This window comes from Zalophus californianus, chromosome 5, assembly GCF_009762305.2.
Source record: "Zalophus californianus isolate mZalCal1 chromosome 5, mZalCal1.pri.v2, whole genome shotgun sequence".
Taxonomy (NCBI): domain Eukaryota; kingdom Metazoa; phylum Chordata; class Mammalia; order Carnivora; family Otariidae; genus Zalophus; species Zalophus californianus.
Genome location: NC_045599.1, coordinates 31835856 through 31851672, shown reverse-complemented (window position 1 = coordinate 31851672; position 15817 = coordinate 31835856). Strand labels below are relative to the sequence as shown.

General features: G+C 40.1%; 1 protein-coding gene and 1 pseudogene across 3 annotated transcripts in view; one reads left to right on the top strand and one right to left on the bottom strand.

Annotated features, from left to right (window-relative positions):
• Nucleotides 1–15817, bottom strand: part of CTNNA1 (catenin alpha 1) — a 315689-nt gene that overhangs the window by 153766 nt on the left and 146106 nt on the right. Inside the window, exon 1 of one of the 3 annotated variants that reach the window (XM_027606836.1) lies at nucleotides 14515–14569. The exons of the other annotated variants lie outside the window; for them this stretch is intronic. The gene's annotated coding sequence lies outside the window, so the exon portion shown is untranslated. Of the gene's footprint in view, nucleotides 1–14514; nucleotides 14570–15817 lie in introns of those variants that run through there. 3 annotated transcript variants of the gene reach the window in all.
• LOC113929729 lies at nucleotides 1182–2019 on the top strand (annotated as a pseudogene).

Below are 15817 nucleotides of genomic sequence, written 5' to 3'. Positions count from 1 at the left end.
ACTGAGATTCCTACTGGTGACAAAGTTACAGGCTCGACTGAAAACTGTAGTTTGTTATCTACGCTAATGATAGAAATGCTAAATTCCTGTTAATAGTGAACACAAAGACAAAATTTTTCCAATCCAAATTCACTGCAGGTTAAAAAAACCTGGCCTAGACTCAATGTCAAGCTTATAGGGGATTTAGCAGCATGATAAGCAACACCATGGGAAAACAAACAAAACCAGAATGTAGGGTACCTTACAGGGTAACACAGCCTCAATTCTTCAGAAAAGTCAGTACTCTGGGGAAGAGGGTGAGAAGACTATTCTAGACTGAAAGACTCTCTAAGAGACATAAGAAATCTCATGCAATACATGTACCCTGTTCAGACAATAGTTTCAGACAAGTTATTAAGACATTTGTAAAGAAATTGGTGTTTAATACTTATTAAATATTAAATGTTATTACGGAATTACTGCTCAATTTCACAGGTGTGATAATGAAATTGTGACTATGCAGAAAAATGACAAAAAAAAGAAAAATGACAATTTCTAGGAGATGAATGCTGAAATATTCAGGGGTGAAATATAAAGATGTCTGCAACTTTCAAACAAGTTTAGCAAAAGAAAATATATACATATACAGATCAAGGAATTACGAAAAAATATTCATAACTATTCAATCTAGGTAGAGAACACGTGGATGGGTGTTCTCAGATTTATCATTTTAGCTTCTTTGTATACCTGAAATGTCTCATCTAATAAAATAGGGAGGATGTTATAGAAGTTTATGAGAAAATGTTCAAAATATACTATTGAAGACAATAAAGAGATTTCAAAACAATATAAAGTATGACTGCAGGGAGGAATAAAGATATCTAGATGTATAAACCAAAATATTAACAACAGTGTTATTTCTAAAGTGGGGATTATGGGTAGTTTTAACATTCTTTTTGCTTAACTGTATTTTTTGATATAAAAATCACACTGACATTTAGAAAAAGTTACTTTTGTTAATTAAAAAAGCAGAATCTTCATTTTATAATCTTTACATCTTTATGTAAGGAGGACAATACAATCAAAAGGCATGTTGGTCATCATTTAACCACTTTGAACTTCCTTACTCATTTAAAAAATAAGACAATCAAGGCCTTCAGTGTTGCCCTGGCAGAGCGGAGACAGGCCCTCTGGTTGGAGATATGTGTAACACAACGACTTACTGTGACCTAGGAAAGGCCGCCAAGGATGTCTTCAATAAAGGATATGGATTTGGCATGGTTAAGATAGATCTGAGAAACAAGTCCTGTAGTGGAGTGGAATTTTCTACTTCTGGTCATGCTTACACTGATACAGGGAAAGCGTCAGGCAACCTACACACCAAATATAAGGTCTGTAACTATGGACTTACCTTCACCTAGAAATGTACTCTCAGAACAGAAATCTCTTTGGAGAATAAGTTGGCTGAAGGGCTGAAACCGACTCTTGATACCATATTTGTACCGAACACAGGAAAGAAGAGTGGAAAACTGAAGGCCTCTTATAAACGGGATTGTTTGTCTTGGCAGTAATGTTGATATAGATTTTTCTGGACCAACCATCTATGGCTGGGCTGTGTTAGCCTTTGAGGGTTGCCTTGCTGGCTATCAGATGAGTTTTGACACAGCCAAATCCAAACTGTCACAGAATAATTTCACCCTGGGTTATAAGGCTGCAGATTTCCAGCTGCACACTCATGTGAATGATGGAACTGAATTTGGAGGGTCTATCTACCAGAAGGTTAACGAGAAGATTGAAACGTCAATAAACCTTGCTTGGACGGCTGGCAGGAACAATACCCGTTTTGGCATCGCTGCTTAATACAAGCTGGATTGTAGAACTTCTCTATCTGCTAAAGTAAATAATGCCAGCCTGATTGGACTGGGTTATACTCAGACCCTTTAACCTGGTGTCACACTGACCCTATCAGCTTTAATCGATGGAAAGAACTTCAATGCAGGAGGTCACAAGTTTGGGTTGGGATTTGAACTAGAAGCTTAATGTGGTTTTTTTTTTTCTTTCTTTCTTTTTAATTTTTTATTGTTATGTTAATCACCATATATTACATAATTTGTTTTGGTGTAGTGTTCCATGAGAAGCTTAATGTGGTTTTGAGTAAAGCATCTGATTTGTCCCTGGAGGTGAAGAGAACCCACTATGTCTTGGCCTTAAAATTCTGTGAAATTTCAAAAGTGTGAACTTTTTATTCTTTCAAAGAATTGTAATCCTCCCCACACTGAAATCTAGAGATCGCAAGTCCATCTTAAGGGAGGTACTTGAAGGCATGCCTGGAAGTTGTCATGTTTGTGCCACATTTCAGTTGAATTCTGCAGTGTTATTTTAAATGTGTTCCTCAGCAACAATGTAGTGTCATGTTACAAAGGAAATGACCCGATCCTCCAGTTTGTACATCACATCCTGCATGTCCCACACCACTTTTTCATGACCTTTTAATATATTGGTCTCTGTGCTGTAGTGTAATCTTTGGTTCTGCATCAGAGTAAAATAAAATAAACCCATCACATTTGGAACATTAAAAAAAAAAAAAGGCAATCATTACGTTCAGAGGGCTGTCCTGAAGATTAAATTAAACAGATTATGATCCACTCAATAAAATGAGAACCCAGGCTAATAAGAATAAAGGAGAAGTTCTTCCATACAATAGGAAACTAATAAATGTAGAGGAATAATGGGTTTAGATAAATCACCATTTAGAAACCATCATAATAACAACCGATTCAGTCAAGAAATCATCTTGAATGATGATTAACATCTTGAATGCTAAACCAAGTGGTTGAAAGTTTACAAAGAAACTGATTATTTACATACTCTCATGGTAATTCCCAACAGATTATTTACTGATTACAAGGGGGGAGGGGTTATAGTAACTTTAAAGTGGAAAAACCTGGTAGACACCACCTTAACCAAGTGATCAAAATCAACATCCCCTATAATAGGACAAATTGACATCATATACCTCCTGATATGATGCACGGAGAAGGACATAACAACACTTTGGTATTTCCTACCAAAACTACATAGCCTCAATCTTGTCATGAGGAAACATCAAACTCAAAGTGAGGCATAGTCTACAAAATAATTGGTTATAGTCTCAAAGATGTCAAGGTCGGAAAAACATAGACTGAGAAATTCTTCCAGACTAAAGGAGGCTAAAGAGACATGACACCTAAATGCAGTAATCCTGGAATGAAACTGTACTTGAAGGAAAAAACAAAACAAAACAAAAAAACTGAGACAAATTATAAAATCTAAGTACGTTCTAAATTAGATAATAGTGTATCAAATTTGCATATTTTCATTGTTATACTGTAGTTATGTCCTTGTTGCATGTAATGGACATGTCTGCAACTTACTCTCATATAGTTCAAAAAAACGTAATGCATTAAGTATGTTTCATATACAGAGAGGAATGGAAAGTGGACGGGAGAGTGGGCAGAAGAAAGAAAGGGGCAGGAAGGAGGAAGAAGAGACACAGGAAGAGGGGGAACTGAAGGTAGATGAGATGGAAAGAGAGTGAGGGGTAGAAGGAGAATGGAGAAGGGAGCAGGAGTAGAGAGGGAAGGGAAGAGGAAAAGTAAGAGGAGAGGGAGAGCAGTGCGGAGGGAGAGAGAAGAGGGAGGAGGAGGTCTGGAAATGTGGCTAGTGTGGCTGAGGGATGGATTTAATTTTATTTCATTTTAATTAATGTTGAACAGTCACTACTGACTACCTTATCAGACAGCACAGTTCTAGACTCCACAGAAAGCAACATCAACACTTACATTTTATACATTAAAATGACAACTAGGACAAGGTAGAACTGCACATGCCTATAACTAGCCCACTCTTAACAACTTTAATATAAATATGTCTGTGTCTTCTCCCATAAATGCATTCTTGAGGCACAAATAGGTAGGCCCTTTAGACATTTTTGAAAACGTTAGTGAAGGCATCATCTGACATTCCACAGATTTATCTAAGCATCAAAACATCCTGGAACCACTGGGATACCCAAAGAAATCTGGATTTGCTTAATCTGGTAACAAAAAATGCCAGTTTCTAGGAAATTTGCTTCAGTGCAAGTGGGCAAATTTGCTCTCTATACTTATATTATGTCAGGCCTACACTATGATTTTTAAAGGTTATTTGTCCACGAAACTGATCAGCCCAGTAAACCTTAGGAGATGGAGTGCTCTAGACTGCTAAAGGGCTGACAACAGCTAAAGCAAATGTCATCAAATGTCACAGCTAAGACATTTCAGAAGGAATGATTTGCCCCATGGACCCTGCATTCCTGTATCCTAACATTCCATAGCCACTGCATCAATACAAATAAAACATAAAACCTTTCAAAGGTAGTAGAGGAAAGTGCCAAGAGATAAGTGAAGCTGGTTCCAAGTAGACATGTGGTCACATGTGTGTTTTAATTATTAAACAAGTACAATGATGTAACAATTCACTTTCCCAAAGAAATAAACTCTTCCATTTTTTTCTTAAAATAAGAAGTTTTCTTGAAAAGGAGCCCAGGGAAGGAGAGTCAGCCCTAGGGAAAGGGACTAGGTCTGAGGACTTAACTTTTGAAAACCAGCAAATCAAGGTCCAAATGGCACAAATGTATTCCTAATACTTTTATTTTTTTTAAAGATGTTATTTATTTGAGAGTGAAAGAGAGAGAGCACAGAGAGTGAAAGAGAGAGAGCAAAACAGGGAGAAGGATAAGCAGACTCTGGGCTGAGCTCAGAACCCTATGTGGGACGTGATCTCATGACCCCTAAGATCATGACCTAAGTCAAAATCCAAAGTCAGACGCTTAACCAACTGAGCCACCCAGGAGCCCCTTTTCCTAATGCTTTAGAATCGACAACTCAGGCCCACTTTTCCTTCATGAGCAAAAGTGGGGACCAAGATGAGTGTCCTGAGCTGAGAAACAAGAGTCTCAGGCCAGCAGGAAGCCACCGAAGAGCCCACCAAAGAGCCGGAAGGCTGTTTTACACACCACGGGGCAGGAGGGGGGCAAAGTAAGCCTGTGAAGATCCAGCAGACCAAGTCAGAAAAAAAAAGTTTCTCTGAAACTTGGAAGAAAAACTAGCTTTTTGGCTTAAAGAACAAGAGTACCCTGAAGATTTGTACACTTGCTGATAATAAAAACATTCTCAAAAAAAAAAAAAAAACCCTTCTTGGTCTTTTGTTTTTATTTTGATACTTTGGGGTCCAAAATAATTCCACTTTCTTCTTAACTTGAAAAAAAAAGGCAAAGTGTAAGAATGAGTTGCATTGACACCTGACCTCTCAGGGAGATCATTAGGAGAGACCAGGACAGGTAAATGGGGAAAGCATGCGCCCAGCTGCCCATTAGCTCCAGGTAGGCACTCTTATCACACAGATGTAGGGTTGGCAGATCATAGGATTTTTTTTCAAGAGACCCAGAGACGCAGATTTTTATGTGAAGCCTCACAACTTTAGTATTAGCAACTCATTCCAAAATATTTTACCACTGCGTAGGGCAAACAAAAACGTCTGAGTACCGTTTGTCCAGTTGGTCAAGACTTTGCAACCAATGAATAAGTTCTCCCCTAAAGTCCCTTCCAGTTCTATATTCCAGAACTCTACATCCTGTTAAGTATTATCTCTGAGGTCTCCAACGTCCCCATAGAAATTCACCGGACTCCAGCTGCTGCTAAAAGTGTTAAGGCAAAGGACTCAATCACTCACTCACATTGAAAAACGTGAAATATACTGACACTTGAAAATTGAGAAACCATTCAGTCTGTTTTCAAGTCTTTCAATAACCATGATGGAAGCAGACTGACTTGTGCAGCACCTTTAATCAAAGGCCCTGCCAAGAGTGATGCCAAACATTATTAAACTATACTACAGAGCCAGTTTATGCTTTTGGTGACGCCAACCCAAGAAGGATTTCAGAAAGTAGAAGTAGAGCATTTAAAATCTAATGAGAATATGTTCCCTGGAAAGAACATGCCTTCTGGTACCAGTTTTCTCACTAACTTACTCTTTGACCTTGGGCAAGTCATGTCACCTCTCTGGATTCTGTTTTCTCATCTCTAAAATGAAAGGGATTGAATCCTAGGCTCCAAGTCCTTCCAGAACTGAAATTCTAGTATTCCTGTCATTTATGTTATCTCTCAGTAGCTTCTGAATTAATTTATTAAATGCAATTTCTCTTAGGTTTAGCCTGTGGTCTTCCTAGCTATATTTTAAGTTCAAGGATAGTAACTATGCTTATGCTTCTTTATATCCCTTAAGTTGCTGGTAAGCTGCTTTATGCAGAGCAGACACAGTATTAGTTGAACTGAATTTATTTTTTTTTAAGATTTTATTTATTTGAGAAAGAGAATGAGATAGAGAGCACATGAGAGGGGAGGGTCCGAGGGAGAAGCAGACTCACTGCTGAGCAGGGAGCCTGATGCGGGACTCGATCCCGGGACTCCGGGATCATGACCTGAGCTGAAGGCAGTCACTTAACCAACTGAGCCACCCAGGCGCCCATAGTTGAACTGAATTTATGCAAACTGATTTTATATTTACAAGCCTACCAAGACGAAGCCCCTGCCTTAATCTTAGTCATATCTTCTGCTTCTCTACAATTAATGGTATTGTTTAGAGTAGCTAAACAAATAACTTTTAAACTCTTGGCAGTTTCTAGTTTTCCAATTAATTTACAGAGCACTCCTTCACAAGATCTATTACAAAACCTACTAGAGCTAGCCAATCTTAATGAATTACAGCAGCCTTAGGTTTTTCCAGAAGGGATCATGCATGCTTAGTGGGACTAAATAAAAAGTTAAACTGTAGTTATTCAGTCTTCATTACCTTATTTATAAGTAGTAATCCTGGCTATTACGCAAAAGTTTGATATAAATTCAGAAAGGGGCAGAGATGTAGGCTTTTGACTAGCAATCTTTATGATAGAAAGAGAAATGAAGACGCAACAGCAGAAAATAAAAGCATAGTTCTATCAGAACCGAGGAGGTTGATTGTTGGCAAACTGCCTCATTCATGCAGAGAGCTTACATACCTTCTCTAAAGACATTAAATGTTCATTTACAACAGAATAGCCACATCATTCTTAAAACCTGTCTGCTCCAAAGCTTTAGAATATCCTTACCTTGCTACTTGATGCCATTTTTTTTTAACAGCAAGGTTAAGTTAATGCAATGTTAAGATGGTTCATTTAAATGCAAATCAGGAAATTTTTAAATTAAAAGTACCCACAGTAACGGTTAACTGTCACACTGCACAAGATACAGGATTGTGGATTACTCCATGCAGTATCAAGGATGCCAGGCTTCATCTGCATTAAGCAGAGTTAACACAGCTGTTGAAATCTCAACTCTCAAATCTCCCACTAGCTGTCAAAAAAAAAAGGTAACCCTTATAATTAAGACTCACTCTGACACATGCCTATTTTACTAAATTCCCTCCCACCAAGCCTGCCACTTTCTTCAAAAATGTAAACAGGCTGAGGACAGAGGTAGAGGGAGGAAGGAGAGGTAAGAAAATAAGAGGTATAAAAACACAGATGGTTCATGTAAACAAAAAGAAAACTTGTTTTTCCCCAAAATGCAGTCTCTTTCTAAACACAAGTACAATATCATCATCAAAAAAGGGGGGGGGAGCTTAACCTTAGTCAAAACAGAGAGCCAAAGTCAGAGTAAAAAGTTTCCCATCTACTGCAAAGTAACTGGATTCCATAAACCATGATTTCTGTGTGATCAATTAATCATATCCAAATACGTTTTATATCAGACATCTATATGGCACACGTAGTTGTCACTCTTCTTTTAGGTATACAAATCTATGAGAAAAAGGACACTTGGCTAGATATTTATTATTTTTTAAAGATCATTATGATGATGATCATTATTTTATAAAAATTACCATTATTTTTATCTTACTTTTTTTTTTACTTTATTTGACAGAGAGCAAGCACAAGTAGGGGAACAGCACGCAGAGGGAGAGGGAGAAGCGGGTTCCCCGCTCAGCAGGGATCATGACCTGAGCCGAAGGCAGACTCAAGGACTGAGCCACCCAGGCGCCTCTACAATTATTTTTAATTATAATAAAACAGTTAATCACTTTTATTTTGTTCCTTTTCTTGTTTTGAGGGCAGCAAAGACAATGAGAAAACACAGAACAGCTGAACGAAAACTGTCACGCCACAAGCAATAGGAGACGCAATGATTACCAAAAGCACTAAGCAAAGGACAGAAAAAACTATTCAGTCAACCATTTAGCCACTCCATCAGCAAATATTTGAGTGCCTTCTCCATATAGGCATTATTCCAGACAGCATGGAACAAAACTAGAAAAATCTGCCTTCATGAAACAACACTATGGTAATGGCATAAATTAGAAAATGAGACTAGGGAGCCTGGGTGGTTCAGTCGATTGTCTGCCTTCAGCTCAGGTCAAGATCTCCAAGGTCCTGGATCAAGCCTTGAATCCAATCGGGCTCCCTGCTCAGTGGGGAGTCTGCTTCTCCCTCTGCCCTTCCCCCTGCTCCTGTGCTCGCTCGCGCTCTCTCCCCCCCCATAAATAAAATCTTTAATTAATTAATTAAAATAAAGAAAACGAGACTATACTAGGACTAGGAAGAAAATTAAGCAGGATAATGGTAATGGAATTAGGTAGGGTCTTTCAAGGGCCTTTCTATCTTGGTAACATATGAACTGCAATCTGAAAGTCAAGAAGAGTGAGCAAGTATCTGAAGAACATTGCAGGCTGACGTAACATAGACAAGGCAGCATCTCCCAGGACTTACAGAAAGAGAAGGCCAATGTGGCTGGAGCACAGAGCAAGAAGAGGTAAGAGATCAAGGGAAGGAAAAAACAAAAGCTCCAGAGCAGCGGAAGTGACTGTTTACAGTATGAACCGGATATCTAGATTCCTTTACTCAGCTTCCACCCCATATGGCTGAGGCCATTAACAATGGAAGAGTATTCTAGAGAAAGCTGCACTAAGCCTTCATAACAGACAATTGATTATGGATGTACAGGAAGTCCCCGTTTTCCTAAGAAACTGGAAGACTCTGGTCAAAAAAGCAAATAAGATGAAACCAGCATCTGGACTGTAGGCAACAGAGAAAACAGAGACAAAGGGAAAAGAGGTTTTTGTTTTAGAACAATGGGACTAAAAGGCAGGGAAAAGCCCACAGGAAGAGAACTGTATTTTTCTTGGAGAGGAAGAGAAAAGATGCCTGAACTTGGATTGAGATTAGGAAATTACCCAGACTGAGTGACTGCCTCTAAAACTTGTACTATAGTATACACTTTTGATTACCCATTCTGTCATTCACTGACTGACCAATTACCATATCCTGGGATCCTGCTAGGTGCAAGGGACACAAAGACTAATTAGAAATCCCTATCAGATCATCACAGCAATTAAGTACTGTGAGGGCCAGGGGTAAGTCTCCCCAAGATAGGCCACTTTGTCATGAACATTGAGTTAAAAGCAATCAAAACCCAGCAGATTTAGGAAAAGCTCTTTGCCTCCCCCTTAACTGCCTCCTCTAGGAAGACAGCTGTTAACAGATTCCTCTTTACCTGAGAAACTTATCTACCTAATAAAAACAACCTTTGTTTTCCAAATACTTCCTTTTAGCTTCCTGCTAATGGTCTTTCTCCCCTTTGTATCCTCAGATCCCTCCCCTGGTCCTTAACTCGTATTAGCATTACGTTGCCTATCTTTAGAATTTCCATGTCTGTATAGATTCCCCTTAAGTACGATATTAAATTTGATTTTCTCCTATTAATTTGTCTCATGTCAATTTGATTCTTAGTCCAGCTAGAAGGACCTTGAAGGGTAGAAGAAATTCTTCTACCCCAACAGTACAAAAGGAACAGGTGCCTTACAAGGGAGAAATGTGGCAGATGCCACCTAATCAAGTGTTTAAATTTGGCATCACCACCAGTAGAACAATGTGACAACTGCTGCAATGCCCTCAGAAAGGAACATCATCACATGCATAGTACTGCCAAAAATGGAAACAATCAGACCAATCCAAACTACAGAGCATCTACAAAATTGGCCTAAACTCTTCCCAACTGTGTCATGGGGGGGACAGAAATAAAAATTCTAGGAGCGCCTGGGTGGCTCAGTTGATTAAGCGACTGCCTTCGGCTCAGGTCATGATCCCAGGGTCCTGGGATCGAGCCCCACATCGGGCTCCCTGCTCAGCGGGAAGCCTGCTTCTCCCTCTCCCACTCCCCCTGCTTGTGTTCCCTCTCTCGCTGTCTCTGTCAATTAAATAAATAAAATCTTTAAAAAAAAAAAGAAATAAAAATTCTAAAGAGATATGACAAACACAATCTTTATTGATTCCTGCATTTTTTTAAGATTTTATTTATTTGGGGGGGGAGAGCGTGGGTGCGCACAAGCGGAGGAGGGGGCAGAGGGAGAGGGAGAAGCAGACTCCCTGCTGGGCAGGGAGCGGAACATAGGGCTCAAACCCAGGACCCTGGGATCATGACCTAAGCCGAAGGCAGGCACTTAACTGACTGGGCCACCCAGGCGCCCCTTTTTCCTGGATTTAAAAAAAAAAAAAAAAAAATCACTGGGACAATTGATCAAATTTAATATGAATAAGCACTATACTGTAAGATAAGTATTTCTGGAAATCCTGTTTAAAGGCAAATTCTGATTCAGGTCTGATGTAGGAAAGATGGGGTTCAAAGCCGAAGGCCAAGAAAGAATTCTTGAGACCTCTTCAGTGCAAAAAGGTGGTTTTATTAAAGCACAGGGACAGGAGACCCGTGGGCAGAAAGAGCTGCACTGGCATCGTGAGGACGGGCTGATTATATGCTTTCAAGTTGGGCGGGTTAGGGATAGCGTAAGTCTCTAAGGGACTTTTTGTATGTTCAAGTAGACTCACAGGATCCTGGGTGTCAGGGTAAGAGTGCCTTTCGCCCTTAGCAAAGTATTAACATCAAGGCAGCTGGGTTCCCAGAGGAATGTCACTCTGCCTGTTTGAAGGACTTGTTATTGGACTGTAAGTAGTAAGGAAATTTAATTTTTCTTTTGCTTTTGTTTCCCACATCAGGTCTAGGGTAGGACATCAGAGTTGGCATTTCTCCCAAGTTCCCAGAGAGAAGCGACATGGCTCTTGGACCACTTTTTAAAAGGAATTATGTTACTTTATCAATGTAAAATGTCTTGTGTGATACAGTACTTAGGTAAAGGCAATGTCCTTATTCTTAGGAGTTACATGCTGAAGTACCCTGGTATCTGCAGTTCACTTTCAAATGCCTCAAAAAAAAAGTTTATACGGAGTAAATGAGCAAATATGAAAAATGTTAACAATTGGTGAATCCAAGCGAATTGACTAATCAAGTGCTTACTCTATTCCTCTTTCTACTTTTCTGTACATTTGAAGATCTTCAAAGAAAAAAAAGTTGGGGGAAAACCCAGTCTAGACAAGAAAGTAGTTACAGAACATCAGTGCACAAGAGGAGCACCTAGGCAGGAGTCCCCAAAAGGCGAGGGAGTCCTCACTGAGGATCTGTTGTACAAGGGAGAGGGCAAGGCAACTGTTTCAGGTTATAGGAGGGGACAACAGCACCAAAGAATGTCAAAGCCTTCCAAAAACAAGCATGAGTGAAAAACAAGATAAATATTTAAATGGCGATAAATAAATAAATAAAGGGCAAAAATTAGGTTTAAAGATGAGCAAAGAAATTAAGAGGCATTACAGGTTTGGTCTTTTATCTTTCCTAACTTAAAAATACTTTGGGCCTTGGGGCGCCTGGGTGGCTCAGTCTGCCTTTGGCTCAGTTCATGATCTGGGATCGAGCCCTGCATCGGGCTCCGTGCTCCATAGGAAACCTGCTTCTCCCTCTCCCATTTCCTCTTCTTGTGTTCCCTCTCTCGCTGTGTCTCTTTCTGTCAAATAAATAAAATCTTTAGAAAAAAAAATACTTTGGGCCCATTCCATTCTTGGTGTTTATAATACTACCTGAGAAATCCTAGAACCCCACCTGCCCAGAAAAACAAAGATGCAAACCCCACCTCTTCATAGCGACCATAGTGAAGGCCAGAAGTGGCCAGAGCAGCATTTCCCCAATCTGAAGGACTTCTCCCCACAAGCAACTGAAGAGCTAAGTTCCTCAAACTCCACAGGCAGCAAGGCAAGCATTTTCCTCCCAATCTATTCCCTCTTTGGCTTTCCCCATTTCTGTTGACCAAAGTTCCACCAAACCAGCTGCCCTAGAAGGAGACTCTGGCCTGTTTCATCTTCTTCCCTCTCCCTACTCTGTAACTCAGTAAATAACTCACTCTACTAATCCTTCTTGTCGCAGGGCTCTGGCCTGGGTCCTGGTTTAAAATATCTAGGAGTCGGGGCGCCTGGGTGGCTCAGATGGTTAAGCGTCTGCCTTCGGCTCAGGTCATAATCTCAGGGTCCTGGGATCGAGCCCCGCATCGGGCTCCCTGCTTGGCGGGGAGCCTGCTTCCCCCTCTCCCTCTGCTGTTCCCCCTGCTTGTGCTCTCTCGCTTTCTCTGTCAAATAAATAAATAAAATCTTAAAAAAAAAATACTTCTTAAAATATCTAGGAGTCTTCTCATTTCCAATCATTATCCAGACAGCCTCACTTATCGTAGAGTCTACTCCCTCCCTTAAAGAGGGACTGCTTCCCCACCAAAAACGGGATGAAGCCCAAAATCCTGTAAACAAACTTAACTGGCACTAGCCTGACAGACTCATCACCTGCATCCACTCCGTGAAACTTCTCCAATGCACATGCATGTGTCCAGACCTTTATATAAACCCTTTCTCTGCCCAGAGCACCCTTCCTGACTTTTCCATCTTCCTTCAAGACTCACACAAATGTCCTCTAATCCCACAGAAAGAGCTGTTCTCTCTTTTCTGGGTCACTCCAGCACTTCGCAAGCATCTCCATTACAGCACTTAGCACACAGCACTAAGTCAGTGCACCTGTCTCCAAGGAAACTGGGAGCTCCCCTTTGAGCACAGGGACCATGGCTTTTTTGAGCACAATAATTTTCAACTGATCAACAACTGGCTTGACAGCTTCAGGTTTCATCTAGCAACACTAACACTTGTGGAAGAAATAAAAAACGTCTCTCTCTGGGTGCTTGGGTGGCTCACTTGGTTAAACGTCCAACTCTTGATTTTGACTCAGGTCACTGTCTTGGGGTCCTAGGATCAAGGCCCATGTTGGGCTCTGCACTCAGGGGGTGGGGGGGCGTGGTTTGAGATTCTCTCTCCCTCTGCCCCTCCTCCCCAACCCTGCACGCTCACACAAATTCTCTCTAAAATAAATAAATCTTTTAAAAAAATGTCTGCTATAAATTAGCAAAACTATAGATCGCTAATTCTTTTTTTTTTTTTAAGATTATTTATTTATTTATTTGACAGTGAGAGAGCGTGAGCACAGATAGAAGCAGAGGGGGGAGCCCGATGCGGGGCTCGATCCCAGGACCCTGGGATCATGACCTGAGCCGAAGGCAGATGCCTAATGACTGAGCCACCCAGGCACCCTAGATCGCTAATTCTTAGCTATCAGTGATACTACTAAGGCTAACAATCCCATTCGTTTGTAAACTTTTGAGGTTAGCAATGGTGACTTATAAATTCTTAACATCTCCTCCAACACCTGATTTGAAAGGCAGACTTTTAATAAATGTGTATTTCATTTAACTGAACCGTTCCCACTGTAACTGAGATACAGTAAACTAAAGGTTGCCTTTGACCCTGACTCAATAAAGACACCTAGAAAACATTACATCTTTCACTGGTCTTAATGACCCCAAAGAAGCTTAAATTTCTCTCAAGTATTGCCATCTTCCATTCCCTTGTTTTGTTTTGTTTTTCCCTCCTCCCAAGGGATCAACCTCACATTTCACTTAGCTACTTCTCTGCAAAATGACAGGTTTCTAAAGATATACTTCAAAGTCAGACCACAGCTTTTCTGAGAACATGATGACCCCAGGTCCAAGGAAGCAAGAAAATGATAACAGATGACTGTAAGAAACCTTTGCCAATTCTGATATCCCCAGGAAGAGAAAAATCCCATGAATACTGAGAAGTAACTTACCTTTCGGCTTCTGCCTTATTCACTGTGCTATCAATTTTCACAATACATGATTAAGAGTCTAGATTAATACTGAAATATTTAACATAATGAAATATTCAACACACCATGGGAGAATAGTAACAATGCATCTTTGCTTGGAAAGAAAAGCGTGTATCAGAGCTGCACAGGGTAAAAGGACTATTAGCAAAGGCTCCTATCCCTCATGTCACTTGAAATGGGCCACACTGAATGCATTTCATGAGTTATGACAGCACTTTCAGTTTCAAGAACAGTCTGCAGTCCTACCTGGTAAATAAACCAGTACGGGATTATGTAATCTGATAATTAGGCTTCTAACTCACATCTTCAATTCATAATGTCAAATATTAAGCAGAAAACCATAGCAAGGGGCTCCAGGGTGGCTCAGTCGTTAAGCATCTACCTTTGGCTCAGGTCGTGATCCCGGGGTCCTGGGATCAAGCCCCACGTCGGGCTCCCTGCTCCACAGGAAACCTGCTTCTCCCTCTCCCACTGCTTGTGTTCCCTCTCTCGCTGTCTCTCTCGGTCAAATAAAATCTTTAAGAAAAAAAAAACAAACCACAGCAATAAAACATTTTCAAAATGCACTGGATGGTCCACTTATTTATGACAATATTTACTAATGAAATCTCAAATTAAGAAAATGAGGGAAATCTACAGCTCGCTACAGTGAAATGCAATAGACAAAACTAAGCAATCCAGGAAAGAACTAGCCTTTAAATTAGCAACTAAGGAGTAAAACCAGTTACTTAACACCAAGATTAAATCAGACTAAATTATTCATTACAAAATTTTAAAGCAAATGACAGTTTCTTTTATAAAGCCATAGAAGTCTTTTTTTTAAGATTTTATTTATTTATTTGACAGAGAGACACACAGCGAGAAAGGAAACACAAGCAGGGGTAGTGGGAGAGGGAGAAGCAAGCTTCCTGCTGAGCAGGGAACCCAATGTGAGGTTCCATCCCAGGACCCTGGGACCATGACCTGAGCCAAAGGTAGATGCTTAATGACTGAGCCACCCACGCACCCCAGCCCTAGAAATCTTAAAAAAAGAAAAAAGAAAACTTTACAGCATAAAATTATAACAAACTTCCACAATGTAATTCCTGCTCTACCACTACTACAATAGGAACACGGGACAGATGACAAGGAAATTTAAAAACCAAATCACACTACTCATATAATGCTTGTCCCAAATGATCCATCTTTATTACAAACATTTAAAATAACACTCAAAAGTTTTCTTTCAAATCATATTTACATTATATGCATTACTCCAAACTTGAGCCACTGAAAGAGCACAAATCACATCACAATCAAAAAGTGGGGTTGACAGATGACAGAGCATCAACAAGTAAATAGAAATGCATGTTAATTTCAAGCTCCATTAGAAATGGAGTTGGGGGCATGCTTGCACACGGAGAAAAAGTTTGACATTATGAAAAAAAAAGCCTAAAGATGAAAATAATGAACATTTAGAGGCTCCAAGAGAGAAAGGGCAATGCTGAAGTTTTATTTTGAAGCATGGTTATTTCTGCACACTTTGAACTTTCAATAATGCATAAATTTAGTGCAGTGCTCTTGCAAGTGAACAAACAGCATGAGACAGGGCAAGTCAAGCCAGACTGTTCACTTCCCCACACTGTTCGGCCCATTCAAGCCAGGCGCACGTTGTGGGGGGCTGAGCTGACCAACACACTGCACCA